At 32.6% G+C, this 13493-nt stretch overlaps 1 protein-coding gene across 1 annotated transcript in view; it reads right to left on the reverse strand.

The window, feature by feature from the left end:
• LOC128635705 (uncharacterized) overlaps positions 1 to 13493 on the reverse strand; it is a 93459-nt gene that overhangs the window by 24869 nt on the left and 55097 nt on the right. The window lies entirely within an intron of this gene.

The raw sequence follows: 13493 nt of genomic DNA on the forward strand, positions 1-13493 counted from the left end.
TCATTATAGAGACTATCTACTGACAACTGACAGAATAAAGGTATAGGCCGGTAAATCATTATAGAGACTATCTACTGACAACTGACAGAATAAAGGTATAGGCCGGTAAATCATTATAGAGACTATCTATTGACAACTGACAGAATAAAGGTATAATCAGGTAAATCATTATAGAGACTATCTATTGACAACTAACAGAATAAAGGTATAGGCCGGTAAATCATTATAGAGACTATCTATTGACAACTGACAGAATAAAGGTATAGGCCGGTAAATCATTATAGAGACTATCTATTGACAACTAACAGAATAAAGGTATAGGCCGGTAAATCATTATAGAGACTATCTATTGACAACTGACAGAATAAAGGTATAGGCCGGTAAATCATTATAGAGACTATCTATTGACAACTAACAGAATAAAGGTATAGGCCGGTAAATCATTATAGAGACTATCTATTGACAACTAACAGAATAAAGGTATAGGCCGGTAAATCATTATAGAGACTATCTATTGACAACTGACAGAATAAAGGTATAGGCCGGTAAATCATTATAGAGACTATCTATTGACAACTAACAGAATAAAGGTATAGGCCGGTAAATCATTATAGAGACTATCTATTGACAACTAACAGAATAAAGGTATAGGCCGGTAAATCATTATAGAGACTATCTATTGACAACTAACAGAATAAAGGTATAGGCCGGTAAATCATTATAGAGACTATCTATTGACAACTAACAGAATAAAGGTATAGGCCGGTAAATCATTATAGAGACTATCTATTGACAACTGACAGAATAAAGGTATAGGCCGGTAAATCATTATAGAGACTATCTATTGACAACTAACAGAATAAAGGTATAGGCCGGTAAATCATTATAGAGACTATCTATTGACAACTAACAGAATAAAGGTATAGGCCGGTAAATCATTATAGAGACTATCTATTGACAACTAACAGAATAAAGGTATAGGCCGGTAAATCATTATAGAGACTATCTATTAACAACTAACAGAATAAAGGTATAGGCCGGTAAATCATTATAGAGACTATCTATTGACAACTAACAGAACAAAGGTATAGGCCGGTAAATCATTATAGAGACTATCTATTGACAACTAACAGAATAAAGGTATAGGTCAGTAAATCATTATAGAGACTATCTATTGACAACTAACAGAATAAAGGTATAGGCCGGTAAATCATTATAGAGACTATCTATTAACAACTGACAGAATAAAGGTATAGGCCGGTAAATCATTATAGAGACTATCTACTGACAACTGACAGAATAAAGGTATAGGCCGGTAAATCATTATAGAGACTATCTATTGACAACTAACAGAATAAAGGTATAGGCCGGTAAATCATTATAGAGACTATCTATTGACAACTGACAGAATAAAGGTATAGTCAGGTAAATCATTATAGAGACTATCTATTGACAACTGACAGAATAAAGGTATAGGCCGGTAAATCATTATAGAGACTATCTATTGACAACTAACAGAATAAAGGTATAGGCCGGTAAATCATTATAGAGACTATTTATTGACAACTAACAGAATAAAGGTATAGGCCGGTAAATCATTATAGAGACTATCTATTAACAACTAACAGAATAAAGGTATAGGCCGGTAAATCATTATAGAGACTATTTATTGACAACTAACAGAATAAAGGTATAGGCCGGTAAATCATTATAGAGACTATCTACTGACAACTGACAGAATAAAGGTATAGGCCGGTAAATCATTATAGAGACTATCTATTAACAACTAACAGAATAAAGGTATAGGCCGGTAAATCATTATAGAGACTATCTATTGACAACTGACAGAATAAATGTATAGGCCGGTAAATCATTATAGAGACTATCTATTGACAACTAACAGAATAAAGGTATAGGCCGGTAAATCATTATAGAGACTATCTATTGACAACTAACAGAATAAAGGTATAGGCCGGTAAATCATTATAGAGACTATCTATTGACAACTAACAGAATAAAGGTATAGGCCGGTAAATCATTATAGAGACTATCTATTGACAACTAACAGAATAAAGGTATAGGCCGGTAAATCATTATAGAGACTATCTATTGACAACTAACAGAATAAAGGTATAGGCCGGTAAATCATTATAGAGACTATCTATTGACAACTAACAGAATAAAGGTATAGGCCGGTAAATCATTATAGAGACTATCTATTGACAACTAACAGAATAAAGGTATAGGCCGGTAAATCATTATAGAGACTATCTATTGACAACTAACAGAATAAAGGTATAGGCCGGTAAATCATTATAGAGACTATCTATTGACAACTAACAGAATAAAGGTATAGGCCGGTAAATCATTATAGAGACTATCTATTGACAACTAACAGAATAAAGGTATAGGCCGGTAAATCATTATAGAGACTATCTATTGACAACTAACAGAATAAAGGTATAGGCCGGTAAATCATTATAGAGACTATCTATTGACAACTAACAGAATAAAGGTATAGGCCGGTAAATCATTATAGAGACTATCTATTGACAACTAACAGAATAAAGGTATAGGCCGGTAAATCATTATAGAGACTATCTATTGACAACTGACAGAATAAAGGTATAGGCCGGTAAATCATTATAGAGACTATCTATTGACAACTGACAGAATAAATGTATAGGCCGGTAAATCATTATAGAGACTATCTATTGACAACTAGCAGAATAAAGGTATAGGCCGGTAAATCATTATAGAGACTATCTATTGACAACTAACAGAATAAAGGTATAGGCCGGTAAATCATTATAGAGACTATCTATTGACAACTAACAGAATAAAGGTATAGGCCGGTAAATCATTATAGAGACTATCTATTGACAACTAACAGAATAAAGGTATAGGCCGGTAAATCATTATAGAGACTATCTATTGACAACTAACAGAATAAAGGTATAGGCCGGTAAATCATTATAGAGACTATCTATTGACAACTAACAGAATAAAGGTATAGGCCGGTAAATCATTATAGAGACTATCTATTGACAACTAACAGAATAAAGGTATAGGCCGGTAAATCATTATAGAGACTATCTACTGACAACTAACAGAATAAAGGTATAGGCCGGTAAATCATTATAGAGACTATCTATTGACAACTAACAGAATAAAGGTATAGGCCGGTAAATCATTATAGAGACTATCTATTGACAACTAACAGAATAAAGGTATAGGCCGGTAAATCATTATAGAGACTATCTATTGACAACTAACAGAACAAAGGTATAGGCCGGTAAATCATTATAGAGACTATCTATTGACAACTAACAGAATAAAGGTATAGGCCGGTAAATCATTATACGAGACTATCTATTGACAACTAACAGAATAAAGGTATAGGCCGGTAAATCATTATAGCAGACTATCTATTGACAACTAACAGAATAAAGGTATAGGCCGGTAAATCATTATAGAGACTATTTATTGACAACTAACAGAATAAAGGTATAGGCCGGTAAATCATTATAGAGACTATCTATTGACAACTAACAGAATAAAGGTATAGGCCGGTAAATCATTATAGAGACTATTTATTGACAACTAACAGAATAAAGGTATAGGCCGGTAAATCATTATAGAGACTATCTATTGACAACTAACAGAATAAAGGTATAGGCCGGTAAATCATTATAGAGACTATCTATTGACAACTAACAGAATAAAGGTATAGGCCGGTAAATCATTATAGAGACTATTTATTGACAACTAACAGAATAAAGGTATAGGCCGGTAAATCATTATAGAGACTATTTATTGACAACTAACAGAATAAAGGTATAGGCCGGTAAATCATTATAGAGACTATCTATTGACAACTAACAGAATAAAGGTATAGGCCGGTAAATCATTATAGAGACTATCTATTGACAACTAACAGAATAAAGGTATAGGCCGGTAAATCATTATAGAGACTATCTATTGACAACTAACAGAATAAAGGTATAGGCCGGTAAATCATTATAGAGACTATCTATTGACAACTAACAGAATAAAGGTATAGGCCGGTAAATCATTATAGAGACTATCTATTGACAACTAACAGAATAAAGGTATAGGCCGGTAAATCATTATAGAGACTATTTATTGACAACTGACAGAATAAAGGTATAGGCCGGTAAATCATTATAGAGACTATCTATTGACAACTAACAGAATAAAGGTATAGGCCGGTAAATCATTATAGAGACTATCTATTGACAACTAACAGAATAAAGGTATAGGCCGGTAAATCATTATAGAGACTATCTATTGACAACTGACAGAATAAAGGTATAGGCCAGTAAATCATTATAGAGACTATCTATTGACAACTAACAGAATAAAGGTATAGGCCGGTAAATCATTATAGAGACTATCTATTGACAACTAACAGAATAAAGGTATAGGCCGGTAAATCATTATAGAGACTATCTATTGACAACTAACAGAATAAAGGTATAGGCAGGTAAATCATTATAGAGACTATCTATTGACAACTAACAGAATAAAGGTATAGGCCGGTAAATCATTATAGAGACTATCTATTGACAACTAACAGAATAAAGGTATAGGCCGGTAAATCATTATAGAGACTATTTATTGACAACTAACAGAATAAAGGTATAGGCCGGTAAATCATTATAGAGACTATTTATTGACAACTAACAGAATAAAGGTATAGGCCGGTAAATCATTATAGAGACTATCTATTGACAACTGACAGAATAAAGGTATAATCAGGTAAATCATTATAGAGACTATCTATTGACAACTAACAGAATAAAGGTATAGGCCGGTAAATCATTATAGAGACTATCTATTGACAACTAACAGAATAAATGTATAGGCCGGTAAATCATTATAGAGACTATCTATTGACAACTAACAGAATAAAGGTATAGGCCGGTAAATCATTATAGAGACTATCTATTGACAACTAACAGAATAAAGGTATAGGCCGGTAAATCATTATAGAGACTATCTATTGACAACTAGCAGAATAAAGGTATAGGCCGGTAAATCATTATAGAGACTATCTATTGACAACTAACAGAATAAAGGTATAGGCCGGTAAATCATTATAGAGACTATCTATTGACAACTAACAGAATAAAGGTATAGGCCGGTAAATCATTATAGAGACTATCTATTGACAACTGACAGAATAAAGGTATAGGCCGGTAAATCATTATAGAGACTATCTATTGACAACTGACAGAATAAAGGTATAGGCCGGTAAATCCTTATAGAGACTATCTACTGACAACTGACAGAATAAAGGTATAGGCCGGTAAATCATTATAGAGACTATCTATTGACAACTAACAGAATAAAGGTATAGGCCGGTAAATCATTATAGAGACTATCTATTGACAACTAACAGAATAAAGGTATAATCAGGTAAATCATTATAGAGACTATCTATTGACAACTAACAGAATAAAGGTATAGGCCGGTAAATCATTATAGAGACTATCTATTGACAACTAACAGAATAAAGGTATAGGCCGGTAAATCATTATAGAGACTATCTATTGACAACTAACAGAATAAAGTTATAGGCCGGTAAATCATTATAGAGACTATCTATTGACAACTAACAGAATAAAGGTATAGGCCGGTAAATCATTATAGAGACTATCTATTGACAACTAACAGAATAAAGGTATAGGCCGGTAAATCATTATAGAGACTATCTATTGACAACTAACAGAATAAAGGTATAGGCCGGTAAATCATTATAGAGACTATCTATTGACAACTAACAGAATAAAGGTATAGGCCGGTAAATCATTATAGAGACTATCTATTGACAACTAACAGAATAAAGGTATAGGCCGGTAAATCATTATAGAGACTATCTATTGACAACTGACAGAATAAAGGTATAGGCCGGTAAATCATTATAGAGACTATCTATTGACAACTAACAGAATAAAGGTATAGGCCGGTAAATCATTATAGAGACTATCTATTGACAACTAACAGAATAAAGGTATAGGCCGGTAAATCATTATAGAGACTATCTATTGACAACTAACAGAATAAAGGTATAGGCCGGTAAATCATTATAGAGACTATCTATTGACAACTAACAGAATAAAGGTATAGGTCAGTAAATCATTATAGAGACTATCTATTGACAACTAACAGAATAAAGGTATAGGCCGGTAAATCATTATAGAGACTATCTATTGACAACTAACAGAATAAAGGTATAGGCCGGTAAATCATTATAGAGACTATCTATTGACAACTAACAGAATAAAGGTATAGGCCGGTAAATCATTATAGAGACTATCTATTGACAACTAACAGAATAAAGGTATAGGCCGGTAAATCATTATAGAGACTATCTATTGACAACTAACAGAATAAAGGTATAGGCCGGTAAATCATTATAGAGACTATCTATTGACAACTAACAGAATAAAGGTATAGGCCGGTAAATCATTATAGAGACTATCTATTGACAACTAACAGAATAAAGGTATAGGCCGGGTAAATCATTATAGAGACTATCTATTGACAACTAACAGAATAAAGGTATAGGCCGGTAAATCATTATAGAGACTATCTATTGACAACTGACAGAATAAAGGTATAGGCCGGTAAATCATTATAGAGACTATCTATTGACAACTAACAGAATAAAGGTATAGGCCGGTAAATCATTATAGAGACTATCTATTGACAACTAACAGAATAAAGGTATAGGCCGGTAAATCATTATAGAGACTATCTATTGACAACTAACAGAATAAAGGTATAGGCCGGTAAATCATTATAGAGACTATCTATTGACAACTAACAGAATAAAGGTATAGGCCGGTAAATCATTATAGAGACTATCTATTGACAACTAACAGAATAAAGGTATAGGCCGGTAAATCATTATAGAGACTATCTATTGACAACTAACAGAATAAAGGTATAGGCCGGTAAATCATTATAGAGACTATCTATTGACAACTAACAGAATAAAGGTATAGGCCGGTAAATCATTATAGAGACTATCTATTGACAACTAACAGAATAAAGGTATAGGCCGGTAAATCATTATAGAGACTATCTATTGACAACTAACAGAATAAAGGTATAGGCCGGTAAATCATTATAGAGACTATCTATTGACAACTAACAGAATAAAGGTATAGGCCGGTAAATCATTATAGAGACTATCTATTGACAACTGACAGAATAAAGGTATAGGCCGGTAAATCATTATAGAGACTATCTATTGACAACTGACAGAATAAAGGTATAGGCCGGTAAATCATTATAGAAACTATCTACTTGACAACTACAGAATAAAGGTATAGGCCGGTAAATCATTATAGAGACTATCTATTGACAACTAACAGAATAAAGGTATAGGCCGGTAAATCATTATAGAGACTATCTATTGACAACTAACAGAATAAAGGTATATGCAGGTAAATCATTATAGAGACTATCTATTGACAACTAACAGAATAAAGGTATAGGCCGGTAAATCATTATAGAGACTATCTATTGACAACTAACAGAATAAAGGTATAAGCAGGTAAATCATTATAGAGACTATCTATTGACAACTAACAGAATAAAGGTATAGGCCGGTAAATCATTATAGAGACTATCTATTGACAACTAACAGAATAAAGGTATAGGCCGGTAAATCATTATAGAGACTATCTATTGACAACTAACAGAATAAAGGTATAGGCCGGTAAATCATTATAGAGACTATCTATTGACAACTAACAGAATAAAGTTATAGGCCGGTAAATCATTATAGAGACTATCTATTGACAACTAACAGAATAAAGGTATAGGCCGGTAAATCATTATAGAGACTATCTATTGACAACTAACAGAATAAAGGTATAGGCCGGTAAATCATTATAGAGACTATCTATTGACAACTAACAGAATAAAGGTATAGGCCGGTAAATCATTATAGAGACTATCTATTGACAACTAACAGAATAAAGGTATAGGCCGGTAAATCATTATAGAGACTATCTATTGACAACTAACAGAATAAAGGTATAGGCCGGTAAATCATTATAGAGACTATCTAGTGACAACTAACAGAATAAAGGTATAGGCCGGTAAATCATTATAGAGACTATCTATTGACAACTAACAGAATAAAGGTATAGGCCGGTAAATCATTATAGAGACTATCTATTGACAACTAACAGAATAAAGGTATAGGCCGGTAAATCATTATAGAGACTATCTATTGACAACTAACAGAATAAAGGTATAGGCCGGTAAATCATTATAGAGACTATCTATTGACAACTAACAGAATAAAGGTATAGGCCGGTAAATCATTATAGAGACTATTTATTGACAACTAGCAGAATAAAGGTATAGGCCGGTAAATCATTATAGAGACTATCTATTGACAACTAACAGAATAAAGTTATAGGCCGGTAAATCATTATAGAGACTATCTATTGACAACTAACAGAATAAAGGTATAGGCCGGTAAATCATTATAGAGACTATTTATTGACAACTAGCAGAATAAAGGTATAGGCCGGTAAATCATTATAGAGACTATCTATTGACAACTAACAGAATAAAGTTATAGGCCGGTAAATCATTATAGAGACTATCTATTGACAACTAACAGAATAAAGGTATAGGCCGGTAAATCATTATAGAGACTATCTATTGACAACTGACAGAATAAAGGTATAGGCCAGTAAATCATTATAGAGACTATCTATTGACAACTGACAGAATAAAGGTATAGGCCGGTAAATCATTATAGAGACTATCTATTGACAACTAACAGAATAAAGGTATAGGCCGGTAAATCATTATAGAGACTATTTATTGACAACTGACAGAATAAAGGTATAGGCCGGTAAATCATTATAGAGACTATCTATTGACAACTAACAGAATAAAGGTATAGGCCGGTAAATCATTATAGAGACTATCTATTGACAACTAACAGAATAAATGTATAGGCCGGTAAATCATTATAGAGACTATCTATTGACAACTGACAGAATAAAGGTATAGGCCGGTAAATCATTATAGAGACAATCTATTGACAACTAACAGAATAAAGGTATAGGCCGGTAAATCATTATAGAGACTATCTATTAACAACTAACAGAATAAAGGTATAGGCCGGTAAATCATTATAGAGACTATTTATTGACAACTAACAGAATAAAGGTATAGGCCGGTAAATCCTTATAGAGACTATCTATTGACAACTAACAGAATAAAGGTATAGGCCGGTAAATCATTATAGAGACTATCTATTGACAACTAACAGAATAAAGGTATAGGCCGGTAAATCATTATAGAGACTATCTATTGACAACTAACAGAATAAAGGTATAGGCCGGTAAATCATTATAGAGACTATCTATTGACAATAACAGAATAAAGGTATAGGCCGGTAAATCATTATAGAGACTATCTATTGACAACTAACAGAATAAAGGTATAGGCCGGTAAATCATTATAGAGACTATCTATTGACAACTAACAGAATAAAGGTATAGGCCGGTAAATCATTATAGAGACTATCTATTGACAACTAACAGAATAAAGGTATAGGCCGGTAAATCATTATAGAGACTATCTATTGACAACTAACAGAATAAAGGTATAGGTCAGGTAAATCATTATAGAGACTATCTATTGACAACTAACAGAAATAAAGGTATAGGCCGGTAAATCATTATAGAGACTATCTATTGACAACTAACAGAATAAAGGTATAGGCCGGTAAATCATTATAGAGACTATCTATTGACAACTAACAGAATAAAGGTATAGGCCGGTAAATCATTATAGAGACTATCTATTGACAACTAACAGAATAAAGTTATAGGCCGGTAAATCATTATAGAGACTATCTATTGACAACTAACAGAATAAAGGTATAGGCCGGTAAATCATTATAGAGACTATCTATTGACAACTAGCAGAATAAAGGTATAGGCCGGTAAATCATTATAGAGACTATCTATTGACAACTAACAGAATAAAGTTATAGGCCGGTAAATCATTATAGAGACTATCTATTGACAACTAACAGAATAAAGGTATAGGCCGGTAAATCATTATAGAGACTATCTATTGACAACTGACAGAATAAAGGTATAGGCCAGTAAATCATTATAGAGACTATCTAGTGACAACTAACAGAATAAAGGTATAGGCCGGTAAATCATTATAGAGACTATCTATTGACAACTAACAGAATAAAGGTATAGGCCGGTAAATCATTATAGAGACTATCTATTGACAACTAACAGAATAAAGGTATAGGCCGGTAAATCATTATAGAGACTATCTATTAACAACTAACAGAATAAAGGTATAGGCCGGTAAATCATTATAGAGACTATCTATTGACAACTAACAGAATAAAGGTATAATCCGGTAAATCATTATAGAGACTATCTATTGACAACTAACAGAATAAATGTATAGGCCGGTAAATCATTATAGAGACTATCTATTGACAACTAACAGAATAAAGGTATAGGCCGGTAAATCATTATAGAGACTATCTATTGACAACTAACAGAATAAAGGTATAGGCCGGTAAATCATTATAGAGACTATCTATTGACAACTAACAGAATAAAGGTATAGGCCGGTAAATCATTATAGAGACTATCTATTGACAACTAACAGAATAAAGGTATAGGCCGGTAAATCATTATAGAGACTATCTATTGACAACTAACAGAATAAAGGTATAGGCCGGTAAATCATTATAGAGACTATCTATTGACAACTAACAGAATAAAGGTATAGGCCGGTAAATCATTATAGAGACTATCTATTGACAACTAACAGAATAAAGGTATAGGCCGGTAAATCATTATAGAGACTATCTATTGACAACTAACAGAATAAAGGTATAGGCCGGTAAATCATTATAGAGACTATCTATTGACAACTAACAGAATAAAGGTATAGGCCGGTAAATCCTTATAGAGACTATCTACTGACAACTAACAGAATAAAGGTATAGGCCGGTAAATCATTATAGAGACTATCTACTGACAACTGACAGAATAAAGGTATAGGCCGGTAAATCATTATAGAGACTATTTATTGACAACTAGCAGAATAAAGGTATAGGCCGGTAAATCATTATAGAGACTATCTATTGACAACTGACAGAATAAAGGTATAGGCCAGTAAATCATTATAGAGACTATCTATTGACAACTAACAGAATAAAGGTATAGGCCGGTAAATCATTATAGAGACTATCTATTAACAACTAACAGAATAAAGGTATAGGCCGGTAAATCATTATAGAGACTATCTATTGACAACTGACAGAATAAAGGTATAGGCCAGTAAATCATTATAGAGACTATCTATTGACAACTAACAGAATAAAGGTATAGGCCGGTAAATCATTATAGAGACTATCTATTGACAACTAACAGAATAAAGGTATAGGCCGGTAAATCATTATAGAGACTATCTATTGACAACTAACAGAATAAAGGTATAGGTCAGTAAATCATTATAGAGACTATCTATTGACAACTAACAAAATAAAGGTATAGGCCGGTAAATCATTATAGAGACTATCTATTGACAACTAACAGAATAAAGGTATAGGCCGGTAAATCATTATAGAGACTATTTATTGACAACTAGCAGAATAAAGGTATAGGCCGGTAAATCATTATAGAGACTATCTATTGACAACTAACAGAATAAAGTTATAGGCCGGTAAATCATTATAGAGACTATCTATTGACAACTAACAGAATAAAGGTATAGGCCGGTAAATCATTATAGAGACTATTTATTGACAACTAGCAGAATAAAGGTATAGGCCGGTAAATCATTATAGAGACTATCTATTGACAACTAACAGAATAAAGTTATAGGCCAGTAAATCATTATAGAGACTATCTATTGACAACTAACAGAATAAAGGTATAGGCCGGTAAATCATTATAGAGACTATCTATTGACAACTGACAGAATAAAGGTATAGGCCGGTAAATCATTATAGAGACTATCTATTGACAACTAACAGAATAAAGGTATAGGCCGGTAAATCATTATAGAGACTATCTATTGACAACTAACAGAATAAAGGTATAGGCCGGTAAATCATTATAGAGACTATCTATTGACAACTAACAGAATAAAGGTATAGGCCGGTAAATCATTATAGAGACTATTTATTAACAACTAACAGAATAAAGGTATAGGCCGGTAAATCATTATAGAGACTATCTATTGACAACTGACAGAATAAAGGTATAATCCGGTAAATCATTATAGAGACTATCTATTGACAACTAACAGAATAAAGGTATAGGCCGGTAAATCATTATAGAGACTATCTATTGACAACTAACAGAATAAAGGTATAGGCCGGTAAATCATTATAGAGACTATCTATTGACAACTGACAGAATAAAGGTATAATCCGGTAAATCATTATAGAGACTATCTATTGACAACTAACAGAATAAAGGTATAGGCCGGTAAATCATTATAGAGACTATCTATTGACAACTAACAGAATAAAGGTATAGGCCGGTAAATCATTATAGAGACTATCTATTGACAACTAACAGAATAAATGTATAGGCCGGTAAATCATTATAGAGACTATCTATTGACAACTAACAGAATAAATGTATAGGCCGGTAAATCATTATAGAGACTATCTATTGACAACTAACAGAATAAATGTATAGGCCGGTAAATCATTATAGAGACTATCTATTGACAACTAACAGAATAAATGTATAGGCCGGTAAATCATTATAGAGACTATCTATTGACAACTAACAGAATAAAGGTATAGGCCGGTAAATCATTATAGAGACTATCTATTGACAACTAGCAGAATAAAGGTATAGGCCGGTAAATCATTATAGAGACTATCTATTGACAACTAACAGAATAAAGGTATAGGCCAGTAAATCATTATAGAGACTATCTACTGACAACTGACAGAATAAAGGTATAGGCCGGTAAATCATTATAGAGACTATCTATTGACAACTAACAGAATAAAGGTATAGGCCGGTAAATCATTATAGAGACTATCTATTGACAACTAACAGAATAAAGGTATAGGCCGGTAAATCATTATAGAGACTATCTAGTGACAACTAACAGAATAAAGGTATAGGCCGGTAAATCATTATAGAGACTATCTACTGACAACTGACAGAATAAAGGTATAGGCCGGTAAATCATTATAGAGACTATCTATTAACAACTAACAGAATAAAGGTATAGGCCGGTAAATCATTATAGAGACTATCTAGTGACAACTAACAGAATAAAGGTATAGGCCGGTAAATCATTATAGAGACTATCTATTGACAACTGACAGAATAAAGGTATAGGCCGGTAAATCATTATAGAGACTATCTAGTGACAACTAACAGAATAAAGGTATAGGCCGGTAAATCATTATAGAGACT

This window comes from Bombina bombina, chromosome 7 (genome assembly GCF_027579735.1).
Source record: "Bombina bombina isolate aBomBom1 chromosome 7, aBomBom1.pri, whole genome shotgun sequence".
Taxonomy (NCBI): domain Eukaryota; kingdom Metazoa; phylum Chordata; class Amphibia; order Anura; family Bombinatoridae; genus Bombina; species Bombina bombina.